General features: G+C 42.8%; 1 protein-coding gene across 1 annotated transcript in view; it reads right to left on the bottom strand.

Moving 5' to 3' along the window:
* The window catches only part of SLC22A3 (solute carrier family 22 member 3), a 99,832-nt gene that overhangs the window by 61,593 nt on the left and 22,753 nt on the right, over window positions 1–15,486 (bottom strand). The gene's annotated exons all lie outside the window — the stretch shown is intronic.

The raw sequence follows: 15,486 nt of genomic DNA, 5'->3' as shown, positions 1-15,486 counted from the left end.
CCTGATCTTTTGTATCCCTAAACATTTTTGCTCACATGCTCCTTAAATAAAAACTCTTAAGTGTATCACATAGATGCTTTTACAGCGATATGTGTCTTCTTTATCAGTTTCACTATCTGCCATCGAGGGAATTTTCAGTACACTGTAAATGCTGACATTTTAAAATCATTCTCCCAACAGTACCCAGTACAGTACTGTAGCCATGTGACACCTACCATCATCCAGCGAAAACAAGTTCTGCAATAGTCTAAAATTTGACCCCAATCTTTCTCCTCTTTGAATTCTTAGTGTCATTCACACATGGATATATCCTAATATTTTATATAGAAAATATTGTGTTATTTATACAAATTGACAATTAACTTTTGTCCTGAGATAATGTTTCTAAATATTAGAATCTTTTCTGATGGGGTTACATTCTAGTTACTTTTAGAACATGATATAAACATGTAAGATAAGATGAATCTTGAAAAACAAGTCCTATCAGGAGTAAAGTTTTGTTGGAAATGCACCTCCCCGTTTCTAGAATAAGGTTAAGAAAGCTCGGGGTTTTCCAGCTAGCTCATGAAATCTGTGGTTGAAGGTTGTTTCTTACTAGAATGAGTTAGGGCTCAACATCAATTCTATTCCTGATTTTTCATTTTAAAAATTTATATGCCAAGAAAACTTATCTGTATAAATAAATTAATGGGAATGGAGAGAGTTTTGTTACAGGATTGTTACCCGATTCTTATTGCTTCTTTCTCAATGCCAAGATTCACAGAACAATCCATCAATAAAATCATTTCTAACTTTTCTGTTAGCCAACTTGCCATTTAAGACTCCCAGTCTTGCTGTCAGAAAAGAAATGGAAACCACCAGGCTTATAAAAAGGTGTTCAATCAAATCATTCAGGTCATTTGCTTTCTTTCCTAGTTATTTCCTTACCAGTACTCCAAATTGCCCCACTGGTTCCCCACAGGTTTTAAAACCCCAGGTCAGTACATCATAGTAAGATGGGAGAGAGGTAGGAGTCCTTTTGCAAAGGGGAAGGACATTAAGAAAAGACCTTTATCCTCATCAGCGACATATCCTCAGACATCCATTTTGGACATGTGTGAGCTGAGGCTCTGAAAGCTGATTCCTTTTGAAGAATCCAGACCCCCCACTGCATGACCATCTCTTCACACCTGAGGCAAATGGCACGCTTGCCCCAACATGAAGAGCACTGCTCTAGACGGCAGTGCGACACAAAAATTAATGTTATTGGGATAAGAATTATGAGTGGTCTTATAGATACATATTCATAAGCAAACTGCAATATTTACTTATAGAACCTGAGTTCTTGTCTTGGTCCCATAGCTAATGTATGACCTGTTGACTAATACAGCTGGAAAAAAAGACGCTGGAAGCTGATTTGTAGCTTGCGCTCCTCCAACATCTGAAATATAGAACAAAGCATAGTAGATGTTCAATATGTGGTCCAGGTGGCATCATAGTGCTTTAGAAACTAAGTTATCTTAGCATTTTAACCACTTAAACTGGTTAAGTGTGGCTGAAAAAAAAGAAGCTGGAAAAAAGAAGACTCGGGGCAGTAGTAGGTGTCCCACTTCATAGAGCTACTGAAAAGATTTATGGAGACCAAAGAAGTAAGATTCTCATGTCTGACTCTTTGCGACCCCATGGGCTATAGCCCGCCAGGCTCCTCTGTCCCTGGAATTCTCCAGACAAGAATACTGGAGTGGAGTGCCATTCCTTTTTCCAGGGGATCTTCCCGACCCAGGGATTGAACCTGGGTCTCCTGCAGTGCAGGTGGATTCTTTACCGTCTGAGGCGCCAGGGAGGCCCCCAAAGAAGTAAGAAAATACACATATAGGCGTAGAAGTTGTAACTTAAAAGGGATTTATCGTCAATATAGGTGCTGGTTTTTCAAGGCACGACAATTTCATTTTAAGTAAACTTGCAGGTGATTATTCATCTGAAATAATTTCTCATTGGAATTAAGCATGTAAAGAATGCAATTAGAATTAAAGTATGTAAAATCTCAGAAATCAAACAGGAGATTTAACTGCCAGAGAAAACATTCTGACTCAGAAAATATGCTGATATCAGCCAATGTCAAATATAAACTCCCAAACAGTAGAAGCTGATTCCTCCAGCTGAGCTTCAGACACCTGGATTAGCCATATATATAGGAACGTTTCTCCAGTACGACCCAGCGAGGCCCAGCAAGAGTAAGCCTTTTAATGAACATATTTATCTCCTTTTGAATTGTGTGAATTAAGATGCCCCTAAATACTTTTTAAATACACAAAAAGTATTCTTTAATATAAAATTGATGACATTTTTAACTCTCCCATAAGAGGAGCTACCAAAAAAAATGTTTTTTCCGTATTTCCAATGACAATAAAATTAATTTAAATGTTTAAGTGGTTAATGTGCTATGATAACTTATTTTCTAAAGCACTATGATACCATCTGGATCACATATGGAGCATCTTCTATGCTTTGCTCTGTATTACAGATGTTCAGTTCAGTTCAGTCGCTCAGTCGTGTCCGACTCTTTGTGACCCCGGGACTGCAGCACGCCAGGCTTCCCCGTCCATCACCAACTCCCAGAGCTTGCTCAGACTCGTGTCCATGGAGTTGATGATCCGACCATCGCATCCTCTGTTGCTACTGCTGCTGCTAAATCACTTCAGTCGTGTCCAAAACTCTGTGTGACCCCATAGACGGCAGCCCACCAGGTTCCGACGTCCCTGGGATTCTCCAGGCAAGAACACTCTGTTGGGGGAGTGCAAACTACCATTCTCAGAGTCCTGGGCCAGCAGGGCCAGGTTAGGTTCTGCCAGTAGGGGGCGCTGGTGCAGGATGAGAAGGAGGAGGGAGGCAGCGGTGGCTGCAGCACTGGCTCCAGCTGTAGCAACGACCACAAGCAGTACTAGATCCCCGGGAGGAGGGCATGCAACCCACTGCAGCATTCTTGCCTGGAGACTCCCATAGACAGAGGAGCCTGGTGGGCTACAGTCCATGGGGTCGCAAAGAGTCAGACACAGCTGCGTGACTGCACGCCCAGTGCTTCTAACCACTCCCCGGCTCCATGGGGGCGAAGGGACAGGACCCCCAGGCTCTGAGATGCTGTGGAGCAGGGCAGGGGGTCTGCAGGAGCTGTCTCTTCCTTATTTTTCTGGCTTTTCCAAAACAGCTAAAATCTACATCTTTTTTTTTTTTTTTCCAATCCTTCCTGCTTTATATACGTGATTTCTCTCTCTCTCTATTTTTTTTATGACTGGGAGCCTGCTATCTTTCAAAAGCATGTGTGTGTGTGTATTAGTCGCTCAGTCGTGGCCAACTCTTTGGGACCCCATGGACCGCAGACCACCAGGCTTCTCTGTCCATGAGATTTTCCAGACAAGGATACTGGAGTGGGTTGCCATGTCCTTCTCCAGGGGATCTTCCCGACCCAGGGATCGAACCCGGGTCTCCTGCATTGCAGGCAGATTCTTTAACAACTGAGCTACAGGGGAAGCGCTCCAAAAACATAAAGTAAATTAATTTAAACAAATTACATACCTGGAAAGAAATGCATGTGCGTGAGAGTGTGCGCATACACACACACACACATGCACACACTCACTCAGGTTTCCAGCACTGGGAACCGACACTGCAGTCACAAGACTGAAGGGCTTGGTATTGACTCTTGCTCACACAGTTGGGAGGCAAACCCCTGCCTCCTGGGGAGTGTGTGTCATAATCAGTTCTGAGCTCGCTGTCTGCTGCCCAAACAGCTCTGGGTCTGAGATGTTTTTGTGTCTAAAGAGAGGTTGGCAGGCACTGACGCCAATCAATGTTATAGGCTAAGGACTTTTTCCTGAAAAAAAAGTACTAAAATTTTGTTGTAGTTTCCAGGGAGACCTAAAACCCATCTCTTGTCAGAACTACCTGAATCAAAGACACAAACATTTATGTCTGTCCTAAGGCAATCTACCAAGAACAAGTGAAGCATCTCCTTTTTTATAAGTGTACACATTTAAAATTATTTTTACTGCGAAGTCGCTTCAGTTGTATCCGACTCTGTGCAACCCCAGAGACGGCAGCCCACCAGGATGCCCCGTCCCTGGGATTCTCCAGGCAAGAACACTGGAGTGGGTTGCCATTTCCTTCTCCAATGCATGAAAGTGAAAAGTGAAAGGGAAGTCGCTCAGTTGTGTCCGACCTTAGCAACCCCATGGACTGCAGCCCTCCAGACTTCTCCATCCATGGGATTTTCCAGGCAAAAGTACTGGAGTGGGGTGCCATTAGATGGGGGGCCATCTAATGCCATAGATCATTTCAAAGGGCTTCCAACCAAGTGCTTTTCTTAGCTTTTCCTAGATGTTAAAATTCAAACAGACGTTATGTCAACTTGAGTTGTAATGATAAAATGCTGAATCAGGTCATTGTCAGATACATGCTCAAGTTTTGATGTCTAAATTATTCTTAGAACCAGGGCAACAGAATATCTTCAATACACAAAGGTCAAAGGGAGGAAGTAAGGTGAAAATATTGCAAGGATGCAAAAAGCAGGAGTTTAGGAGGGGGCTTGCCAGCTCCTGAAGCCATAGGGAGTGACCCCTGCCTCTTTCCTAGTGCGCGAGGAGTGCCCTTCTCCATCCTCCACCAAGCAAGTATTTCAAAGTCTCAATCAGTTTCAAAGACTCACTCCCTGGGGAAGAAACTGAAATATTTGGGTGGCGAGGGCCTGGACTTGTCCGCAACACATCATGCTTTCTTCTGCCCAACGTCTGGCAACCAGATAAGGCTGAGATTCAGACACTGGAAAAGTCTGTGTTGAGGACCTTCAATGTAGGTGAAAAATCCACTGCATCGACTAGAGCAGGATAAACAGGACAGAGAGCTGGACTTTTCCATAGACGTGCTGTTTCGTCCTCTTGAACAAACTCTCACATAAGAGAGTCTAAGTTGAGAGGACATCACGGTCTTTGACTCCGGCCACGGCCATGAAAAACAGTATCCATTCTCTGTATTGTTGTGGGAGAAAGAGAAGTCATTGGAATTGAATGATCAGCCCTGAGTGCCTCTGCTCTGACTTTCTCAGGATGTGTTGTGAATCGAGCCATTCCTCATCAGCTCTCAGTTAGAAACCAACAGCCAACAAACGCTTCATCAGTGTTATCAACATCACGTACACCCTTGGTTTGACCACCAGGTGTGGGGTGCCTCTGGCTACATTTAGCACCAGCCAGTCACACATTGATCCCATGGATGGATTCCATTTCTAATCAACAAGCTGCCATCACAGAGCCTATTAATGGTTTAAAATACTGTCCTCATAGGGACTTCCCTGGTGATCCAGTGGTTAAGACTCCACACTCCCAGTGTAGAAGTCCTGGGTTTGACCCCTGGTTGAGGAACTAGATCCCACATGCTGCAAATAAGAGCTTGCACGTGGCAACTAAAAAGATCCTGCATGCTGCAAAGAGACCAAGGATTCCATATGATGCAACTAAGACCTGGAGCAGCCAAACAAATAAATATTTTTAAAACACTGCAATCACAAAGAAAATCATTTGGGTTGGATCTCCACGAGAGGGAAGCATGTCATTATTAATTCTAGTTTTAACGAAAATTTCTTTAAATGATCTGATAGCATTATTTGGGTATTATTTGGACATACCAAAATTTTCCTGCTTTTCTGATCTGTGTGAGCCGTCATGATGAGCTGCAGGTATGGAAACTGATCATCAGTATTCAAAGCTGCCAGTGGTGTGCTGGCATCCCACAGATGAGGCCAGGAGGAATACCAGCTCAGGCTTCATTTCTGCCTCCATGGGGAGCTTATCACATGGCTCAGAGCTGTTGTTTAGTTGCTAAGTTATGTTCGACTCTTCTGAGAGCCCATGGACTGTAACCCACCAGGCTCCTCTGTCCATGGGATTTCCCAGCAAGAATACTAGAGTGGGTTGCCATTACCTTCTCCAGGGGATCTTCCCAAACCAGGGATCGAACCTGGGTCTCCTGAATTGGCAGGCAGATTCTTTACCACTGAGCCACCAGGAGCCAGGGTAGCTTATGGGAAGCAAACACAGGGCAATTGAGATTTAAACTGAATGGGACCAACTAAATGCAAGACCTGGAGCAGCCAAAGACAGTGAAAGACATGACTGGTGGGAATCCAGAGCAGTCAGATTCACGGAGAAAGTGGGACATAAACAAAGCCTTCAATAATGAGCTGCATTTAGAAGGGAAACAAGGGGGAAAGAAGGGTGTTTGAGCAGGGCGATGGGCAACCTAGGCACAGGGACTGAAGCACACGTGCCAATGAGGTCCACATCTGCCTGCAGCAGAGAGGGTGGCAGGCTCAGACTTAAAGCTGAATGACCACCTGTGTCTATGCCCCCAGTGGGGCAGGGGGCAATGGGACAGAGTTTCTTACTCAGAAAACCAGAGGCATCAAGAGCGCTCATAACAAAGGAGGAGAAAGCTCTAAAGGATAGAGAAAGAGTCTGGAAGGTTGCAAATGAAAGGCCTAGAGCAGAAGCCCTAACCCCAGGACAGAACAAGATTCCAGGGAGAGGACAGCAAGACCCAGAGACAAGAAACCCGAGTCTGCAAGTCGCCTAGAACAGGCGATCCCTGGTGTAAAGGGGCACCACCCTGTGACGCAAGGTTTACAGGGTGTCACTTGCCCTACGGCCACTCTCCAAGGTCAATAACAGTCACACTTTCATATACATATAGAAGCTTTCCTGGTAACTCAGCTGCTAAAGAATCCACCTGCAATGCAGGAGACTCTGGTTTGATTCCTGGGCCGGGAAGATCCCCTGGAGAAGGGAAAGGCTGCCCACTCCAGTATTCTGGCCTAGAGAATTCCATAGACTGTGTAGTCCATGGGGTCACAAAGAGTCAGACATGACTGAGCAACATTCACTTTTCACATATAGTCAAGCAAACAAACTTGGAAATAGGATGGAGAGATGGCCTTTAAACACACAACTTTCTGTCTGAGCTTGTGAAACTGGAAGAAAGGAGAAGGCTAAATTTACTCGGATATAATAATGCCTCATTATTTATTAAGACCTTCATGACTCACCTTCAAACCTTAGACGTTCAACCTGTTTTATTTCTTTGCAGCCAAGGCAAGCAATTACTCATCCAAAAATGTTTACGATTTCTCTAAAGAACTGAGACTATCTGAGGACAAGAGAAAGCTGACTGACTCTGAATCTGTACAGACCCAAGAACAGAGGTGCCATGGCTCTGGAGTCAGCCCAGGCATCTTAATCGAACGTCTCCTAACTTTGTATCCCTTGGCAATTTTCTTAATGTCTTTTTTTAATATAAATTTATTTATTTTTATTTTTGGCTGTGCTGGGTCTCTGTTGCCGCATGGGCTTTCCTCTAGCTGTGGAGAGCAGGGGCCGGTCTTGAGTTGTGGCGCGTGGGCTTCTCATTGCAGTGGCTTTTTTGTTGTGGAGCACCGGCTCTAGGGCTCGCAGGCTTCAGTAGTTGCTGCACATGAGCTCAGAGTTGAGGATCCAGGGGTCTAGAGCACAGGCTCAACAGTTGTTGTGCGTGGGCTTAGTTATTCTGTGGCATGTGGGATCTTCCTGGATCCAAACCTGTGCCTCCTGCATTGGCCGGTGGATTCTCCATCACCGAGCCACCAGGAAAACCCTTCTTAACGTCTTTAACCCCTCTGGGTCCCTATCTATAAAATGAGCACGAGAACTGGACTGATGCTGTCACTATCAGATAATATATGTAAAGTACTTAGTATAACGCTCGAGACATTAAATACCCAATAAATGTTCCCAACTACCTTATGGTTAGTGATTTAATGACAATGATGATGTTGTTGTTCAGTTTACTAAGTCGTGCCCAGCTCTTTGTGATCCCATCAACCGCAGCACACCAGGCTTCCCTGTCCTTCACTATCTCTCGGAGTTTGCTCAAATTCATGTTCATAGAGTCGGTGATGCCATCATATCATTTCATTCTCTGTCTCCCCCTTCTCTTCCTGCCCTCAGTCTTTCCCAGCATCAGACTCTTTTCCAATGAGTCAGTTCTTTGCATTAGGTGGCCAAAGTTTTGGAGGTTAAGCTTCAGCATCAGTCCTTCCAATGAATATTCAGGACTGATTTCCTTTAGGATGGACTGGTTGGATCTCCTTGCAGTCCAAGGGACTCTCAAGAGTCTTCTCCAACACTACAGTTTGAAAGCATCAATTCTTCAGTGCTCAGCTTTCTTTATCGTCCAACTCTCACATCCATACATGATTACTGGAAAAACCATAGCTTTGACTGGAAGGACCTTTGTTGGCAAAGTGATGACTCTGCTTTTTATTATGCTGTCTAGGTTTGTCATAGCTTTTCTTCCAAGGAACAAGTGTCTTTTAATTTCATGATGATGATAATAAATACCATAATGAATGGTTTTAAATTTTAGTTTTCAACACTGACTGCTTGTTGAAATGACTTGGAATAAGTGAAAACAAGCCTAAACTCTGCTCCAGACCAATTAAATCAGAATCCAGTCTAACAAGCAGATGAGTTTGAAAACCCTGGGTAGCCATAGAGGTTATAAGTATACAAGTTACATGCCTGCTGAGGGGTAGTTAATTTTCACATAGTATTCTGGGTTGGCTAGCGTCCCCCAGCCCTCACCCAGTTGATGTCACTCTGGAACCTCAGAAAATGACTTTATTTGGAAATAGGGTCTTCAGTTCAGTTAGTTCAGTTCAGTCGCTCAGTCGTGTCCGACTCTTTGCGACCCCATGAATCGCAGCATGCCAGGCCTCCCTGTCCATCACCAACTCCCAGAGTTCACTCAGACTCACGTCCATCGAGTCGGTGATGCCATCCAGCCATCTCATCCTCTGTTGTCCCCTTCTCCTCCTGCCCCCAATCCCTCCCAGCATCAGAGTCTTTCCCAATGAGTCAACTCTTCGCATAAGCAGATGTAATTAGTTAAGATGAGGTCATACTTCATACTGGCTCAGGGTGGGCCCTAATGTAATGACTGGTGTCCTTCTAAGAAGAGGAGGCAGAGACACAGACATACACGTTGCCGTGAGGGGCCACACCTTGGGAAGACATAGGGAGAGGTTGGAATGATGCACCGACGAGCTAAAGACCACCAAGGACGGCCTGTGTATTTGTTTGCTAAGGTTGTCATGACAAAGTATGGCTTTAAGCAACAGAAATATATTCTCTTACAGTTTGGAGGCCAGACATCTCAGACTAAGGTGTCAACAGAGTTGGTTTCTTCTGAGGCCTCTCTTGGCTTGAAGATGGGTATCTTCTCGCTCTGTCTTTACATGGCCTTCCTCTCTGTGTGTCTGTGTCCTGATCTCCATCTAACAAGGTCATCAGTCATCTGAATCAGGGCCCACTGAAATGACTTCATTTCAATTTAATTTCCCCTTTTGTTATTGTTGTTTAAGTCACTAAGTCGTGTCCAACTCTTTTGGGACCCCACGTACTATAGCCCATCAGGCTCCTCGGCCCATGGGATTTTCCAGGCAAGAATACTGGAGTGGGTTGCCATTCCCTTCTCCAGGGGACTTTTCTGACCCAAGGATCAAACCCTCATCTCTTGCATCTCCTGCATTGGCAGGTGGGCTCTTTACCACTAGTGCCACCTGGGAAGCCCTTGAAGACCACAGACCTGTTGAAACCAGAAGGTTGATGATCATGACTCCAGAAATATGACTTCACCATCAATCGGAAGAATGTCCATGAGCGTGTCATGCACACTGTGACCCCCTTCCTCACCTTGCCTTTAAAGACCCTTCTCTGAAAGCCATCAGGGGATTTGGATCTTTTGAACACAAGCTACAATAGACATCATTCTTTCCTTCACCACAACCCTGTGTGAGTAGACTGGCTTTATTGTCCGTTCAAGTTTGGTTTGGTAACAGGATAACTTTTAACTAAGTGTCTGAGATACTGTACTCATCTAAATTTCCTAAAACAGTGTTCATTTAAAGTGGCACACAATATCTGACTCATATTTTTGCCCGTATTCTCTGTTCTGGAGAATACTGGAGTGGGTTCCGTTCCCTTCACGGACATTCTTCTGATGGATGGTGAGGTCATAAGGTGGTATTTCTGGAGTCATGATCATCAACCTTCTGGTTTCAACAGGTCTGTGGTCTTCAAGGGCTTCCCAGGTGGCACTAGTGGTAAAGAGCCCACCTGCCAATGCAGGAGATGCAAGAGATGGGGGTTTGATCCTTGGCTCAGGAAGATCTCCTGGAGAAGGAAATGGCAACCCACTCCAGTATGTATTAGGGGCTTCCCTGGTGGCTCAGAGGTTAAAGCATCTGCCTCCAATGCGGGAGACCGGGTTCAATCCCTGGGTTGGGAAGATCCCCTGGAGAAGGAAATGGCAACCCACTCCAGTACTCTTGCCTGGAGAATCCCATGGATGGAGGAGCCTGGTAGGCTACAGTCCATGGGGTCACAAAGAGTCGGACAGGACTGAGCGACTTCACTTTCACTTTCTGTCATGAAGACCAAAATCAGCTTTGAGTGTTGGTGATGAGTTGACTTCTCAGATACCCTGTTCTGTGATATTAACCATTTCACGTGTGTTCAGTCGCTCAGTCATGTCTTGACTCTTTGGGATCCCATGGACAGTAGCCCGCCAGGCTCCTCTGTCCATGGAATTCTTCAGGCAACAATACTGGAGTGGGTTGCCATTTCCTCCTCCAGGGGATCATCCCAACCCAGGGATCGAACATGCATCTCCTACATTGGCAGGTGGGTTTTTTAATACTGTGCCACCTGGGAAGCCCCGATATTAACCATACATAACACCAATACTTTATATTCAAGCTTCAAGGCAGAGGCCTCCCAAAATGGGTCTGCTCAGCATGTGTCTTTATGAGATATCACAAAAATAATAATCTACCTTAGAATAATAACAGGTCCTACATGTGGTATTAGGGAGGAGTGCCTTGGAAATGAGATGATCCTTCCTTTGATGAAAATCTTTAATAGCTGCTCACTTTTTAGAGAAGAAAGTGCAGGCTTTTTATTATAGCTTTCAAAGCTCTTCCCATAGTGCCTCAACACATTTTCCAATCTTACCACCCATCGCTCTTGGCTGCACTGGCCTGTTCACCCACATTTGAGTTATTTTTACCTTCATGCACTTCCAGCTGTTCTCTGTCTGGAACACCATTTTCCCGTCTCTTCTTTGTCAGATAAAAATCCCACTCCTTCCTTCTTCAAGACCTAGATAAAACACCCACCCTGGATTGGAGACACCCTACCTACCAGATCCTTCATGAAAATCTATTTCAGTGAGCTCCAGAGGTCACATACCTTAACTGTGACCACATAGCCTGAATTTTCTAGAAAAGTCCTAATACCATAATTTTGTCTGTAAGGTGAACTTGTCACTTCTCCTACTAGAGGTCCCTGTTTTGGAATTGATAAACTCAGTTAGTACAACACTATTATTGTATTGTCAAATAAAAAAATCTGAAAAATAAAATGACTTTAAAAAAAAAAGCATTGCCCATACTTTTTAAAAACTATTTTTTATTTAAGCAACATGGTGAATGTATATAAATTAGAAGAAAAACAACCAGTTATTGTGGGTTTTGTCCAGTTGCTAAGTTGTGTCAGAATCTTTGCCACCCCATGAACTGCAGGACACCAGGATTCCCTGCCCTTCACTATCTCCCATAATCACCTGCAATTCCACTCTATTATGAATATTTTTCTATACTTTTACACATGCAAATATATATACACACACATGTGTGTTTTTAGAAGATAAAGCTATGTTCATCTACTATAGTTTTTTATTTTTCTACTATTCTACACAGTCTGCATGGGATTTGTGAGTCTGTGAATCTCTTTTCCATACCATCACTATAAATGGCTACATTTAGTCTACTGCATTGGAGAAGGCAATGGCAACCCACTCCAGTACTCTTGCCTGGAAACTCCCATGGGCAGAGGAGCCTGGTAGGCTGCAGTCCATGGGGTTGCGAAGAGTCAGACACGACTGAGCGACTTCACTTTCACTTTTCACTTTCCTGCATTGGAGAAGGAAATAGCAACTCACTCCAGTGTTCTTGCCTGGAGAATCCCAGGGACGGGAGAGCCTGGTGGGCTGCCGTCTGTGGGGTCGCACAGAGTCTGACACAACTGGAGCAACTTAGCAGCAGCAGCAGCAGCAGTCTATTGCATATGAGATCATAATTATCACACCTATTATTAGACCACAAATATTAAACTTATTCTTTATACTGGAAAAGAGAGTAGGTAGTTTTAAGTTTTTCACCATTATAGAAATACACTGAAAGCCTTATTCTAAAAAAAGAAATGAAAAATCTGAGTTTTGAAATATAATCAAGTCATGGCAAGCAAAATATAAACATTTGGGGATGAAAGATTAAATTATAATTTCAAAAAAAAATTCCAGTTGCTTTGTTAACCTTCTTATATGCCAACTTATTATAAAACAAGTTTCGAAAAATATTATGTAAAGCAGCCGCTAATTTATGTAGGTTGCAGTTTCTTTTGCAAAACTCTTACGCAGACCCCTAAAATAAACATACATGAGCACATTCCACAGAAATCCATTTTTTTCCAACAAAGTTTTTCAATCCCAGTTTTTAAGAAAATAAAATGTAGGTTCTGTTTACATTAGCCTCATTGTTAATTAGAGTGATCAGAGGTTCTTCTTGGAGTTGATTTTGTATCCGTAACATGATAATAGTTCTCTGTAATAATTAGGAAATGTAGAGACATTTAAAAGGACATAACAAATATACTAAAATGATTCAACATTTTGGAGACAAAGCTGTCCAGACTGCACAATGGGAAAAATAATAACAGATGACATAGTCTGCATGTATAGGTGAGATATATTTGTGAGCACAGGTAATAAACAACAAGATATAAATCAGAAACAAGAAGTTCAGAACTCCTTGATTCTTATTAGGACTGTAACTGCAGTTATTCATGGGGGTTGATTTGTATTTGAAACATACAACAATTAGTACCAAAAATGAGCCCACTGTTTGATCATTATAAGTACCAGAGGGCCAAACAAAACACGCAGAACTTATCCTTAGAAACACGACAATGTTTAAAACTAATAATAAACATGTACATGCCTTTTTGTGATTCTTCGGTTTGGGGAAAAGGTGTCAAATTAACTTATGAAGCAAGATGTGGGGACTTCTACAGGTGCAAAAAGTAGTTCTATCTTATGTAGTTGGCATTTTGAAAATGGTACCAGGGGATATTTTGCTACTAAAAATTGTCCTCTGCTGCTGCTGCTGCTGCTGCTAAGTCGCTTCAGTCGTGTCCGATTCTGTGCAACCCCATAGACGGCAGCCCACCAGGCTCCCCCGTCCCTGGGATTCTCCAGGAAAGAACACTGGAGTGGGTTGCCATTGCCTTCTCCGAAAATTGTCCTCAAATACAGACAAAGATATTTGGCGGTTTTCTGGGCTGTAGGACGTTATGGAACCTACAGGAAGGATTTATAAGCCATCTGATTGCAGTTTGGGTGAAACAGATAGAGGGAAACTACTAAAAATAATAATAAATCCCACAATGAGTTTAACCATCCCTTGTAGGAAAATAAACACATGACCTTTTCTGTGCTTTGCAGAGAAAGACAGACTCCCCCGCCCCCACCTCCCATGTGAGGATTTGAGACAGAAATTTTCAAAGTCTGCCATCTTGAGATGTCAAGGACTTCCTGATATATATTACAGTCCATCAGGCATGCCTTGAAGAGGAATTCTAGGATCAAGAAGACCCATCACATCTTACGAGATTTCAGCTTGTGTGTTTCAAACACGGTTTCTCCTTTTGGAAACCACCATTACCAAAGATTTTCATAATCTGGTCAGAACATGGAGTACCATACACACTTTTTAAAGTCTGCCAAAGCCCGTATTTTCTAATAGAACTCAGTCTTATGACACAGGAAGCCAAGCTAAAGAAAGCCCAGCAAGAGTGCCACATAAAAATCCACTTCTCCAGAATAAAAAAACTGGCCTTCAGGAGGTAAATCTTTGGTATTTTCCCACTTATGCTTATCTATTTTAATCTTCTAAAAAATCATTGATTTTGCTATGAATATTAAAAAGCCATGTTCTCTGTAAAGCAATTATCCTTCAATAAAAAATAAATGAATTAAAAAAAAAACATGTTCTAATCCTATCACTTCTTTTTGACTTTGACACATCATTCTAGAATTTTTGGAGCCTTAGTTTTGCGCTCACATCAAAACCCAGGACACCGAATGGATAGTTTGGAAGGCCTGTGCTTCCCTGTTCTGATATTTTCTGTCCTGTGAACACGGAATGAGTGTCAGAAACACCAGGTGACTCGTAACAGCAAAGTAATTCCTATTAGATTAGGAAAGAAACAATGTACAATGAGAAGTTTCAGAGGAGAAACAGAACATTACACAAATCAATAAGAAAAGTAGAAGTTACTGTCAGCAAAAGTCAATAAATGACCACACAGTTTAAAAATGGTAAACTGACTCAAACAACAACAAAAAGCTTTGTGCCAAAGAATATACAACGGGAGAAAGGCAGTCTCTTCAGCAGCTGGTATTGGGAAAGTTGGACAGCTACATGTGAATCCTGGAAGCTATAACACATCCTCACAGCACACACAGAAATAAACTTGAAATGGCTTAAAGACTTAAGTGTAAGATAAGACACCATAAAGCTCCTAGAAGAGAATATATGCAAACTTTCTCTTACATAAATCATACCAGTGCTTTCCTAGGTCAGTCTCCCAAGGCAATAGAAATAATAGCAAAAGTAAACAAATGGAGCCTGTTCAGACATAAAAGGTTTGCACATCAAAGGAAATCATAAGCAAAATGAAAAGACATCTTATGTATAGCCTGGGATAATATATTTGCAAATGATGCAACAGATAAGGGATTACTTTCCAAAATACCCAAATAGCTCCTACAATCCAATAACAAAAAACCAAACAACCCAATCGAAAAATAGGCACAAGATCTAAATAGACATTTCTCCAAAGAATGCAGACAGATGGCCAATAGGCACATGAAAAGATGCTGATCATTGCTAAGTATTAAAAAGCACGAATCAAAACTACAATGAGGTACCACCTCACATTGGTCAGACTGGCCATCATTAAAAAGCCTACAAATGACAAATGCTGGAGAGGGTGTGGAGCAAAGGGAACCCTCCTACATTGTTGGTAAGAACGTAAATGGTGCAGCACTGTGGAGAACAGTATGGAGGTTCCTCAAAAAAGTAAAAATAGAGCTATCATATGACCCAGCAACCCCACTCCTGGGATATATCTAATTGAAAACTCTAATTCCAAAAGATACCTGCACCCCTATGTTCATAGTAACACCATTTACAGTAGTCAAGACATGGAAACAAGCTAAATATCCATCAACAGATGAATGGCTAAAGAAGATGTGGGGTGTGTGTGTGTGTGTGTGTAATAGAATATTAGCCGTAAAAACAAA

The sequence above is a fragment of the Bos mutus genome, chromosome 9, assembly GCF_027580195.1.
Source record: "Bos mutus isolate GX-2022 chromosome 9, NWIPB_WYAK_1.1, whole genome shotgun sequence".
NCBI classification, from domain to species: domain Eukaryota; kingdom Metazoa; phylum Chordata; class Mammalia; order Artiodactyla; family Bovidae; genus Bos; species Bos mutus.
Note: the sequence above shows the minus strand (reverse complement) of the source record. Positions and strands in the feature narration are given on the sequence as shown.